The 13179-nt window shown below is 43.0% G+C and overlaps 1 protein-coding gene across 2 annotated transcripts in view; it reads left to right on the forward strand.

The window, feature by feature from the left end:
- Positions 1-13179, forward strand: part of SLC6A1 (solute carrier family 6 member 1) — a 73831-nt gene that overhangs the window by 9138 nt on the left and 51514 nt on the right. The window contains exon 1 of one of the 2 annotated variants that reach the window (XM_059480003.1): positions 11909-12040. The exons of the other annotated variant lie outside the window; for it this stretch is intronic. The gene's annotated coding sequence lies outside the window, so the exon portion shown is untranslated. Of the gene's footprint in view, positions 1-11908; positions 12041-13179 lie in introns of those variants that run through there. 2 annotated transcript variants of the gene reach the window in all.

A 13179-nucleotide genomic window follows, 5' to 3' on the forward strand; every position in this document is an offset into this window, starting at 1 on the left:
AGTTAATGAAGAGTTGGATCTGAGGTGCTGCAGGGCAGTGCCCTGAATTAAAGGGACAATAAAACACCCCTGAAGCTGAACTTTCACCTGTGTGATGTTCCTTGTGGTGGCTGTCACCTGGACAGTGTCACTGTTCCCCTCTGTATCCATTCATGGTGGCACTGAAAAGTTCATTTTTGTCCCAGCTTGTCAAGGACGAGTCTAATTAGTGATAGAGCTGTGCAAAATTGGGGGATTAAGAAACATCAACTCATTGGCAGCCTATTATTATTATTATTATTATTATTATTATTATTATTATTATTATTATTATTATTATTATTATTATTACTATGGCAGTATGGGCCATTTCCCCAAGCTGGGGCAAGGTAAAAAAAAGGGTTTAACTTTTTAACTTGGGGGAAGGTAAAACACTGAAGTTTTAATTTGGGGGAAAGTGAAACATGAAGGTTTTCATTTGGGGGAAACTAAAGCAGGAAGGTTTTAACTTGGGGGCAAGGTAAAGCATGAAGGTTTTTGTTTGGAGCAAGGTAAAACATGAAGGTTTTAACTTTGGGGAAAGTAAAACATGAAGGTTTTAACTTAGAGGAAAGTAAAACATGAAGGTTTTTGTTTGGAGTAAGGTAAAAGATGATGGTTTTAACTTGGGGAAAGTGAAACTTGAAGGTTTTCATTTGGGGCAAGGTAAAACATGAAGGTTTTAACTTGGAGGAATTCCCTGTGAGCAGGATCACACTCGGTCCTGTTTTTTAGGTGAGTTTGGGATTCTTGCATTAAAATGAACAAAGCAGGATTGGTTCTGCTGTAATTTTGCAGCCTGAAGTTCTGGCTCCTGGAATGACAAAGAAACTCTAATTTTTGCTCCTCTAGCCCAGCTCCTCAGTAACAAAAACCAGCAAAACTTCCTCAGTGCTTTCTCTGTTTGGCAAGAGGCAGCTGGGGCCATTCTTGCTGGGCAGGATTGTGCAGATGAGGAAAAGCAAATTAAATTCCTCTCCTTTTCATGTTTTCCCCTCCAGGAAGGGTGATGCCACAAACTCTTGCTTACTTTCAGCAGGATTGCTGGCACTTGGCCACTTGTTAGAGGAAATATTGTGTAATTATGGACTTTAGCGGGTTTTGGGAAATAATCTGAATTTTTTCACACCTGCCTTGTGCTCTTTGGACCTCCTGGTGTTGTCTGGATCGGCCTTAAAAGCAGTGGACCTTTAGGAAATGTGAATTTCTGTGGCAGCTCTAATAAGATGCTTATCTTGAGGCAGAGATGGTGAACTTTAAAAATATCTGAGGTGTTATGTGTCAGAAATGTGACTGGGAGGACAGATTTAGAAATTCTAGGCTGTTGTGCCCTGTGGGCACGATTTGCAGGTTTGTGTGACTTTGTTCTTCAGCACAGGTCATGTCCAACGTGGTGCTCAGAGAGCCATTCAGTTTATTCTCTCCTGCTGGTTTTGCCTTTAAATCCTGCCACCACATCCCAGCTGAGCTCCCAGTTTTATTGCCAAAAATTCCAAAACCTGATTGTACATTATCAGCTCCTCTGGATTTCTGGGGTTTTGTACAGCCAGGACAAACTGAGATATAATTTAAGACATCTTTTGATAAGCAGGACACCTGCTCTGTAATGTACCAAAAGTTATATATTAGAGCACCTAAACACACTAGAGGGATTTGGTATGTTTAATTAAAGCCATTAGGGTCTGTTTTTTGTTTTTTGTTTTTTTTTTGTTAGTTGGGATTTTTGGGGTTTTTTTTGGTAATGTTTTAATGTTTTCTGAGTTTATGTAATAATTTTGCAGGTGAAAAATCTTAGTCTTTTTTAGAAACAAAATCCATTTTGGATTTAGGGGGTGAACTAATTAATGAACTTGGACATTAGGGCATGGCTTTAGATATCAGTAAGATTTCTGCCTGACTGAAACTTCCCATGCCCTGTGACCCATCCCTCCAGGTGCAGCTGCTGTGCACAGCAGGATTGGGATTTCTGGCCACCTTTGCCTGTAAATGCACAAATCCACACCCGGCACCATTTGTGTGTGTGTGAAAATGTGTTCTCCCCCTCTCCTGCCCTCTCCTGGCAGTGGTTAAGATGATTTCTGGGGTTCTGGAGCTCTCCAGCTCATCTCCAAGTGAACAGACTGAATGTCAGATGGAGATTGTGCTCTGGCCCATGCTGTGCACCCAGCTGGGAGTGGTTTGTCACCATAACGAGGTGACAATGTCGTTCTGAGCCAACCTGCAGCAGTGGCACAGCCATTGAGTGTCACTCGTTTGTTTTTGGGCTGTCTGGGCTAGTCCTGGGCAAGCAGCATCTTAAAGAAAGCTCAGCTTTAGATATGGGGCCAAGCAGAAATGTCCATAACCACACACAGCAGCCTGGCTGTATGCCCGTGGGGTTTTGTGGGGTTTTATGGGGTTTTATGGTGTTGATGTCTGTCAGCCTCTGCTCTGCACCCAGGAATTTCCCATACCAAAATGGTGCAACATTTGATAAAACCAGTGTTTATACTATGATAACTTCTCAACTGCCATTTTTCTGAAAAAGTAGACTTTGAGGGGATAAATCCCAAAGCCACGTGAAAGGCAGGGAACCTGGTGCTGCTTTTCCATGGAAAACCACCCCAATGCTCCCCTGACCCCACCTGAGCCCTCAGTGACCTCTCTTGGCTGAACTCCTCTGCCCTGGGAGGCACTGCTGATTGCTGCTGTCAGGAAAATTAACCCACAAACACCAGTGGTTTATGTCCAAAAAGAAACAGAGGAGTCCTTTGACTTTATCCCAATAAAGGGAGAGGCCATGGGGCACCCCCTGGGGTCTCTCCAAATTTTGGAGGACGCAGCCTCCTTTTTATCCCAATTTCCTGGCTGCATTTCCCTTCTATCTTTCCCCATTTCTGAGGTACTTGAGAGGCACAGACTTCCCAAAACACCTGATACCAGAGATTTCCCTCTAATGCACAACCCTTCCCTTTTCATTTTTAATTCTTACAGAATTTAGGCATTTCTCTTCCCCATTGTTTCTTTCATCTCTCAATGTCTAATTTCATTTATCAGCAATCTAAAGTTTATTTGTAAAAGCAAATATCTTTTTCCATTCATCAATCAGTGGAATCCTTCCCATTGTTTCTTTTATCTCCCAGTGCTGATTTTATCCACCTCCAGACCCACAGCTTGTTTGGAAAAACAAATCTGTTATTCCTCTCACTGGGGTGTGGTGCACAGCATTCTGTAATTCCCCCCCTGTTCACTGCACTAAAATTGGGATTATAAAGTAAATTACTCCTTTGTGGTTGGCCAAGTTTTAGGAGAGCAGATGTGAGAAAAAATGTGGCTTCTGCCCCTTTCCCAAACCACAAAAGCTCTGTTTGATGGCTGGAGCACAAAATTGTCCCAATGACCAGCTGTGGTGTTGAGAGAGGAATAAGAAGGAATATTTCTGGGGGAAACAGCAGGGAAGGGAGGCAAGTGTGTACCTTGGATAGTGTAGGGGGATAGAACATAAGAAAATAAAGATAGTGTAGAAAGTAATCTCACCCCTAAGGAACTACAGCTGGGCCAATTATCAAAGATCAAGAACAGGCCTGACTTTACCAGGCCACAGCTGTGACCAGTGAGGAGAAGATGCTGTAAAAGAGTGGAGTGGTGTTGAGAAGGGAACCGGGGTCAGTGGCTGCTTTGAGAAGGAGAAAGAGTCAGTGCTCTGAGGAGCTACCCATGAGAAACACTAAGAAGGTGTGAAACTTTTGTTATAAGGAGACAAGAGCATGGAACCCCTGCAATGAGATGCCAACAGATCAAGGGCACCTTCAGTCAGTTCTGGGATCCCACCAGGCTGGGTGGGATGTGTGTCTGCCAGAAGGCAGGGAGCTCTGCAGAGGGATCTGGCCAGGCTGGATCCATGGGCTGAGGCACAACAGGACCCCATGCTGGGCTGTGCCCTTGAGTGACAACCACAGCCAGTGCCACGGGTTCCATCCCAGAGCTGGATTTTGGATGGAAAAAGCAGTTTGTTGTGAGGGGATAGAATGTAAGAAAATAAAGATAGTGTAGAAAGTAATCTCAACCCTAAGGAACTACAGCTGGGCCAATTATCAAAGATCAGGAACAGACCTGACATTAACAGGCCACAGCTGTAAGCAATGAGAAGAAGATGCTATAAAAGAGTGGGGTGGCTGGGTGAGAAGGGAATTGGATCAGTTGGCTGCTTTATGAAGGAGAAAGAGTCAGTGCTCTGAGGAGATGACCATGAGAAACACCAAGAAGGTGAAACTTTTGTGATGAGGAGGCAACAGTATGGAACCCCTGTGATAAGATGACAAAAGGGCTTAAATAAACCAACAGGAGTTTGCCCTGCTTGTGAATCTGGCCCTGGCATCCTGATCCCTCCCCCAAGGAGCACAGGGAGGGTTTTGCTGGATCCCAAACACCACCAAAGGGGGCTGGCAGTGGTTGATCCCTCAGAATTCCCTTTGAAGTGCTCCCAGCAGCCTTCCAGAGGAGGCAGCTTTGCATGGAGACATGGTAGGATTCCATCTTCATGGCTGGCTGTGATTCCCAAACCCAGGCATGGCTGTGGGGAAGATCCTCCCCACATTTGCGTTCAGCCTCTCTGAGGATATCAATTTCCCCTGAGCGCGAGGACGGCTCTGCTTTTGCACAACAAGAGTTTCCAAGGAGGCACTGGAGTTACAAAAGCTGTTGCCAGGGGTCTCCAAGGCACTTGACAGGTTTATAGAGTGATGATCAACTGCTGGGGTAGTCCCAGTGGAAATTGGGTCTGATGGAAATAATAAAGAAGTGGAGGTGCTCAAGGACATCCACAGAAAGCAATTTGGAAGGGCCGTGGAACATTTGGATTTGTCTCAGTGTGATTCCTCCCACAGAAGGGAGCTGAGCTGTGACTGCTGGGATTTATTACAGCTTTATACCTTTTCATATGGAAAATTGAGCTGCAGCACGAGAGCCTGCTTCTGTCTTTATGCAGATTACATAAAAATAAATGGCTAACTGATGGTGGTAATATCTCGGGGAAGGTTCAAATGAAAATGCTCCAAGAATGTCTTTTATTTTACAGGAGCCTGTATATCTTAACAAAGTGATTTGGTAATAGACAAATATGCACCTGGAAAATGCTTAAATGGGCATTTAAATATGTCCCAAAATTTTCTGGGTAATTTTTTAAAGTCTATTTTAAATAAAACCACGCACACTATTATGTTCAGCTCACATCTGTGCCAGCACTGACAGTGGTAGAAAGGCAACCCCATTTAGTTTCTTTTGTTCTTTATGTAAGAACTTGCTGCCTTGTCTTCTGAGCAACACAAAAGCTGTTTTATTTCAAGGAACACACACTTGCTGAGCAAACCCCTCAAGAGATTGTTTTGCCTGTCATGACACCACTACATTTTCATTTGGCCACTATTTTTGAAGTTGTAGAAAACCTCAACAGAATTGCATTGCAAGAACAGAGCTGCTGGTGTTGGGATTTGCTTCAAGAGCTTAAAAAAAGGATTGCTGAGAGGTGCCTGAGGCATGGCAGGTAAATATGTGAGTACCTGGTGGCTAAAATCCAGGTGTGTTGTGGGCACAGGTGAATTATTTTCATTTATGGATGTGCTGATGTTAGAGGTGAGATGGAGGGGCAGGGCAATAATCTGCTTTTTTACTGAAATTCTTTGTATTCTGTCTCCCTCCAAAGCTTGTATAGCTTAATTTTAACCCCCACAACCTATTGTGAGGATTAATTGAGTTGATGTCAAAATTAGCTGCTTCCTCCATCTGAAAACCACACTGGTGAGGATGAACAGAGAGTAAAGCAAGCAGAATAAAAGTGGGCAAGTTTCTGAACAGGTTTCTGGTCTGGTTTCTCCCTGGGGGTGACCAAGGTGTGCAGACTGAGGGGAAAATTGCTGAAAGTGCCCAGAGATGTGTCAGTGGCACTTCCCTGGGGGACAGGAACACACAGAAATCATTAACTCTGCACAAGAATGGCCCCAAAGAGGGAGCTCAGAGTCATCCTCCGTGGGAAGCAGATGGGAACCATCAAGGCCACCCTCCCTGCCTGCCCTGGCTGCTCACAGGAGGCTCTTGGCAGCAGCAGTGCAGAAATATTTGCTGCTAGCTCCTGAAGCTCCCTCTTGCATCCTTTGGGATGAAGAATGGCCAAGGAGCCAAAGCCTGGGCAATTTTGGCCCTCATGCACCATTTCATTACACTTGGTCTGCTAATTTGTGATTACAAGAAGTTCTGCTGCACTTAATCCATCCCTCCCCAGCACGTAAAGGGTTTGCAGCTAAAGAGTTTGAACAGCAGCACAGATCAACCTCAGCTTGTGACACCTCAGTCTGCTCAATGCTTGCTTCTGGATTAGGAGCATAAACAAGCAAAAAAAAAAAAAACAAAACTGTGCAGAATGCTTTGGCTATCTGAAAAACCCCAAACAAACCAGCCAAGGAGCAAAAACCCCTAAGAATTGTTGTTTAAGAAGCAGCTCTGGGACAGGAGAGATTACTGCGCTCGTGTGGCAGCCTGCCTTGTGTGTGAAAGCAAAAGAAATGTCTGTGTGCAGCTCCTTCTGTTATCAGGGCTGGATTCTGCAGAGAAGGGCTGCTGGAAGGACATTTCTATGGGTGCCGTCCATTCTGTGGGCTTGTGTTACCCATGATTTTCTGGGGTGGTTTCTGTGGGAAGCCAGCCTGTGGATCTGCCACATCCCCTTGGCTTTCCTGGTTAAGATCACACTGCTTTGTCTGTTTATTATTTTTTAAAGGCATTTGCTGTGTTTGTGTATGAATTGATGGCCAGGGGTTGTTCTAAGCTCTGTTATGAGCTGGGATGCTTGTGGCACACAAAGCCTGCAAGATGGAGGCTTTGCACACCGCTGGAAATGAGAGGAAGCTCTTGGAGTGGAATTTGGGCAGCTGGAAGAGAGAGAAACGGGGTCTTTGCAGAAAGCCACAGCTCCACTGGCCTGGGTACCCTTCCAGCAGCGGACAATGCAGTTCTGTGCTTTTAGATGGTGATGGGGAGCATAAAATGTGGACTGGGTGGCAGCTGGGCTGCTGTGACTTTTTGTGTGGGAGGGTCCTTATTTTTCCCCAGGAAGGCTGAATCGGTCATTGTTCTCTCTGGAGGATGGGAATCACAAAAGAATGCTGCTTCCATTTATTCTCCTTGCAGTTTTAATTCAGTCCCAGCCACTTAATGTCACCACTGCTCCCACAAAATGCTTCCAGTTCTGGGACATTTAAATTAAATGTTATGAAATTAAATTATTGTTAAATAATTTATAATAAACTAATGAATTTATAATAAATAAATTATAATAAACATTATATATAATATAATATAATATAATATAATATAATATTATATTATATTATATTATATTATATTATATTATATTATATTATATTATATTATTATAAAATATATTCATATATTATTTATTAATTAAATTAAATTTTATTAGATTTATTAAATTAAATTAAATTAAATTAATTAAATTATACATCTGAAATCAAAATAACCTCCACCCAATTTAAACCAAGGCTCTGTATTTTGTTTGTGTAGTGGTGGCATCTTCCTTAAAAGCAGAGTGAAATTCCATCACTGGAATCACTCTGAAATACCCAGAATGAATTGTGTGTGAGGGTGCCGGAGGTGCCTTGCAGATAAAAGCCTCCAGCAGCAGGGTTTGTTTGTAGGAGCAGGAGTTCTGTGTGCCGTGTAGCAGTCAGGATTCACAGCTTTCCTGCAGCTCTGATACTCCAGCAATAAAGAGTTCCTTTGTTTACAGGAGAGGAGGGGGGGAAGGCACCCTCCAGGCTGTTGTTGCTGGCTCCTGACATGTGATAGAACACGAGCGTGCCTTGGCTTGTGGCAGCTCAGATTGGCACCTTCCCAGCGAGGGGAGATCTTCAGGGGGAGCTGGGAGCTGACGCTTTGTCATCCATCTCCCGTGATGAGCCCTGCAGAGAGCTGCTGAAAGCACTGGGGGATGTGCTGCATAACACAAACGGGATGCTGGGAGAGTCACACACAGGCTTGGTGCTCAGGAGCTGGCTTACACAAGGTGCAGTGCTGTCGTGTGGGGGACACTCCCCGAAATGGGAATTTCTTGGCTAATAAAAGCTCTAGTCCCATGGGTCTTATAAATGGTGTTGCCATTTTGGATGTGTTTGGCAGTGTTACCCCTCTCCTGCCCCCATCCACATCTTTCCTGTCCTGCCCCTCTCCTGCCCCCATCCACATCTTTCCCTCCCTATTCTGAGCTGACCATTAGGCCAAAACTTAATTAAACTTGGTATTTCTAACCCAAACTAGGCATTAATCACTCAGCGTGGGTTTTTTTTTTTAGTTTTTCTGAGGAGTCTAAGGAAGACAGACACCTCAATCCCACTGAAATGAACATGTGTGTATTTCTGAAGTATTCAGCCACACCCTTTAGTATAATTCAATGGTGATCTTTGATCAACACATTCTGAGTTACATATAAATATTTGCTATGAGATATTCCCATTGCCCATGTAATGTTTTAAAACAATAATGCTCCCACAGTTGTTTTTTTCTCTCTTAATTTTTTTCTCTCTTAATTAATTTTACCACTTGATACCCACCAGTGCTTCCACAGCTCAAGAGAACCCAACTTTCCTCAGCTTCCTCATTGAGGCAGGCAGTAAATTGCTGTGGATTTTGCACAAGTTCTCTTATCTTGAACAAACCTTAAGAAACAGAACACTATAAAAATATTCAAATACCATTGGCCCTGCTGAGGTGTGACAAGGTTTTGCCCTCTTAAGCAACGTGCCAGCTCTGCCCTATGTGTTTTTATCCCTTCAGGATTATTGGGAGAATTTGATACTTGTGTTGGTAACCAAACATAAAGGCCCTGTGGTTTGAAGATGGGAATGATGGCAGTGCAAAATTGGAGATATCTGAATGCAGCCTCTGCTGGTGGGAGGCACTTCAGCCAATGTTTACACCAGGAAGAAACAGTATTTGGAGCCTATTTGGTCTATAAATAAATATATTTTAAAAGGTAGGAGGATTTATTCTGCCTTCCCCGATGGAAAGCTTCATCCACAGCAGCTGCCTCCATGGGCCTGGATGCCCCCAGGATATCTAGGCCACCTTTAGAGGTGGTGAACATCTCCCAAATTCAGGGTGCACCTCACAGAAAATTTGGGAAGAACCTCTGGAGGTCACCAGGCTCATACAGGAGCCTGTGGGTTTGGCTGTTTGGCTGCATTTCACTGGCTCACAGACAAATGGCAATAAATCAATAAATTCTGCACATCCCTCACTTTCTCTGTTCCCCCCAGGCACACAAATGTTTGCAGCTACAGGGCAATGAAGATTTCTCTCCTCACTGTAATAACTTTATACCATGGTGTGCTGTTTGTTTGTTTAGGTTAAAATCCTCTCCCTTTGGTGAAATTCCATTTTCCTTCAAAGCAACACGGGCTCCCAGTGGAGGCTGAGGATCTTCACAGCTTTGCAGAGCCAAGGCCCCCGTGTGCACAATCCCCGCAGTCTGGCAGGATATTTGGAGCAGCTCCATTGCTGCTTTAGACTCACTCACAGGGGAGAACTCTTCACTCAGTCTGTGCCGTGCAGATAAGAACTGAGATTTTTCTGTGGAGAAATCCGACTTGTTCCGTTATTTTATTGCACTCAGAGGATATGGAATTAACTATAATGTGCATTATTCTTGAGGACTCCCATTTGCCTTGTTAATACCTGGAAGATGGAGCTCCAGAGGAGCCTGGGGTGTGTTGTTCCAACTCCATATTGTGCAATACAGAAAGATTTCTGTTCTTCTGCAGAGCCAAGGAATTGCTTATTGTCTAATAGGCAGAAACAGATTTTTATTTTGATTTCTTTGGGCAAAATGCAGTTTGGAAAGGAGGTTATTAGTAAAGAATAAAGAAACGCGGATTAATATAAAAGATAGCGTTATTATTTCAATCCAGGTTTTGCAGTGTTGGGCTCTGGCAAAAAAATAAAAGAACTTTGTGCCTTGGTATGAACAGGTGCAGCAATTGCTTTTGAAATGAGTCCAAGCAAGTAACATTAAGTCCTCATTTTACACCTCAGTGAGTGCTGTGCAAAGAGCAGAACTTCCCAGCAGCATAAGCAGATATAATTCCATTGATAGCTTTGACGCTGGGCCTGCTCACTTAAAGCAGAGGAGTAGTATCTGCTCACGCCTCAGCAAACAAAACCCATCCATTATTTAGGTCAGGACTTGTTTTGTGTGAAAAATGCATATTTTATGATTGGCTTTCTGCAAATATTAAAGTGAATATTATATGTGTTGTGTTAGAAAGTAATGCTGTATTAATTCTCTTAAGTAGTGTGTTAAATATAGTTTTATGTTATAACATAATGTTAAAATAGAAACTATGCTATGCAAAATACTTTTTTTAAAGAAAGGACTTGCACCAGATATCAGCCACAGGACACCTATCTTTCAGAGAAAGAGAATTTATTGCTCCATTATCAGAAGAAATGAACTTCTTCCTGTCTGCTCAGCCCTGAAGAAGCTGGTTAGGATTAAGAGGAAGAAGCTGGCACTGCCCAGACAGAATCCTGGGTTTGAATGGAATTTATGCATCGTGTATGAGGTGTATGAATAGGCAACAGGTTATTGTTTCAAAGGGTTAATCCTCCAGTAACATGTGTCCTTTTTAGGGCTTATTTTTGCCCAGAAAAGGTACCTGGACATCCATAACTCTTTGTTTCTATTGTTTTATATTGTCCTAATCCAAATTGTTCAAATTTTTATTACTCCTATTATATTACTATTTTTTATAACCATTTTATTACTCTTAAACTTTCTAAATTTTAAAAACAAGTGGTTGGCATTTTTCACATTTTGGGACAGTCCTCAGCCTTTGGAACACTTCCCTTGCCCAGGTTAATGCTGCATTCCCAAAAGGAGCCTCTGTTCCCCCAGCTCCCACTCCTGAGGCTGCAGTAGCCATGGGACCTCCCCTCAGCTGGGGCTTCTGAGGGCCCCAACAATGGCAGCAGCATTTGGCTGCCAGTCCTTCAGAACTTCCCTCCTCTGAAAAACGCCAATTACTTGTTTTTAAAATTTTAAAGGTTTAATAGTAATAAAATGCTTATAAAAATAGCAGTATACTTAGAGTAATAAAAGTTTTGGACAATTTGGATTTGGACAATATGAGACAGTAGAGACAAAGGGTTACGGATGTCCAGGTACCTTTTCTGGGCAGCATAAACCTGAAAAAGGACCCACGTTAACGGAGAATTAACCCTTAAAAACAATAACCTGTTGCATATTCATACACCTCATACATGATGCATAAATTCCATTCAAACACAGGATTCTGTCTGGTCATTGTCAACTTCTTCCTCTTAATCCTAACCAGTGTCTTCAGGGCTGAGCGAGGCAGGAAATTGTTAATTTATTCTGATGATAGAGCAATAAATTCTCTTTCTCTGAAAGATTTCAGTGTCCTGTGGCTGCTATCTTACTGCAAGTCCTTTCTTTAGAAAAACAAAGTACCTTAAATAGCATCATTTCTGTTTTAACATTATGTTTTTACCTAAAACTATATTTAACACACTACTTAAGAAAATTATTATGGCATAAGTTTCTAACATAACACATGTAACATTAATTTGAATATTTGCAGAAAGCCAATCATAAAATACACATTTTTCACATCTCCTAAGGGGAGAGGGAAGGCTCCCAGCCCGGAGGTGTGAATGCACTCCTGGGACCAGAGCCTGAGGAACACTTCCAGCTCCTTTAGAAAGGAGGCAGCTCTGTGAGAGCACAGTGTTCCCAGCTTGAAATCCTGGGACAAAAGGGGCAGGGAACCTTCCAGAGCCTGGTGCTGCTGTGGGGAAACAGCTCTGCCTCTGCTTGGGAGGTGGACGAGCCCCTGGGGAACTGTACAGAAAAATAATTTGGAAAAGGAGTCAGTGCAGAGTTCTGGGGACTCACTGTTGATGGGGCAGAGAGGTGGTTGTGAATGAGGAGCTGCCTTGGGATTCTCTGTGGCAGGTAAGGAATATATCTAATACATCTAATATAGCTAATATTCCGTCTGCTCCCTACTGCTTCCTTCTCTTCCCAACCAAGAGCCAGGGATAATGCAGGGAGTGGAAGGGAATTTTCTCCTCTGCTCCCCGTTCCTGTATCTCTCCTCCAGGAGCTCTGCATGAGCAGGGCAGTGCTGCTCACTGGTCTTGCATTAGGCTCAGCATTTTTCTTCAGAAATGATGGTGCTGAATAAGATCTTTTCAGTTTTATTTAAAAAATTCATTGAAGTAGCATGGCGTTTTGAGTATTTCTCTCAATGGTCCCAGTCACTGGACCCAGAAGAGTTCAGTGCTCGCTGGGGTTCACCCAGTTCCTGTGAAACCTTCAACCAGTTGGGAACATCTCTTTTTATGTTTTGGGGGACATCTTTTTTTATATTTTGCCTTTTTTTAATGGAAGCGTTTGTAGTGAAGCAAATTAAAAGACATTTCCAATAATGGAACCATCTCCTCCCTGGCAGGTTTCTCATGGAAGCATGGCTCAAAGTTTTCCTCCTGCTATTCAGCTGTGTTAAACTTCTTAATTTCAAGCATCAATCTCACAAGTTTAAAGCAAAACTTATCCATTTTAGTATAAAGAAAAAAAAAAAAAGCCACAGAGCTACATTTAAAGAGGGAAAGCACGTAATTCTCATCAAGTGTTGATTAAAGTCTTGAATAAAATACATATTTTCCTGTGCCATCACTGCTGTAGATTGTTAATAAAAAGAAAAGCAAAGCTCAGCTGTGTTCTCCAGGAGCTCAAGGAGGCTGCAGTTATTGCTTCCCATTAGGAAGGTGACATTCCCAGATAGATGGCCTAGAAAATTGTTTCCAGAGAGTGAGAAAAATTAGTTCAGGAGGGTTACTGAGCATCCAGCTCTCTGCTTTGCAACAAACTGCTGGGTACCTGGCAGCACATGGCACTGTGACAAGTGTGCAGCCTGGGGGGTGTGACAGAATGGGAGATGCTCCAAACACTTCTTCTCTTTCACATTCTGCCTCTGCTTGCAGAGCTGGGCTACAAAATCCCCATCTTTGGGGCTTTTTGTGGATGTGGATAAGCTGAGCAAGGATGTTCCATTGGTGCACAATAAATATGGTGCCTCATAATAATGCTGG

The sequence above is a fragment of the Ammospiza nelsoni genome, chromosome 11, assembly GCF_027579445.1.
Source record: "Ammospiza nelsoni isolate bAmmNel1 chromosome 11, bAmmNel1.pri, whole genome shotgun sequence".
NCBI lineage: Eukaryota > Metazoa > Chordata > Aves > Passeriformes > Passerellidae > Ammospiza > Ammospiza nelsoni.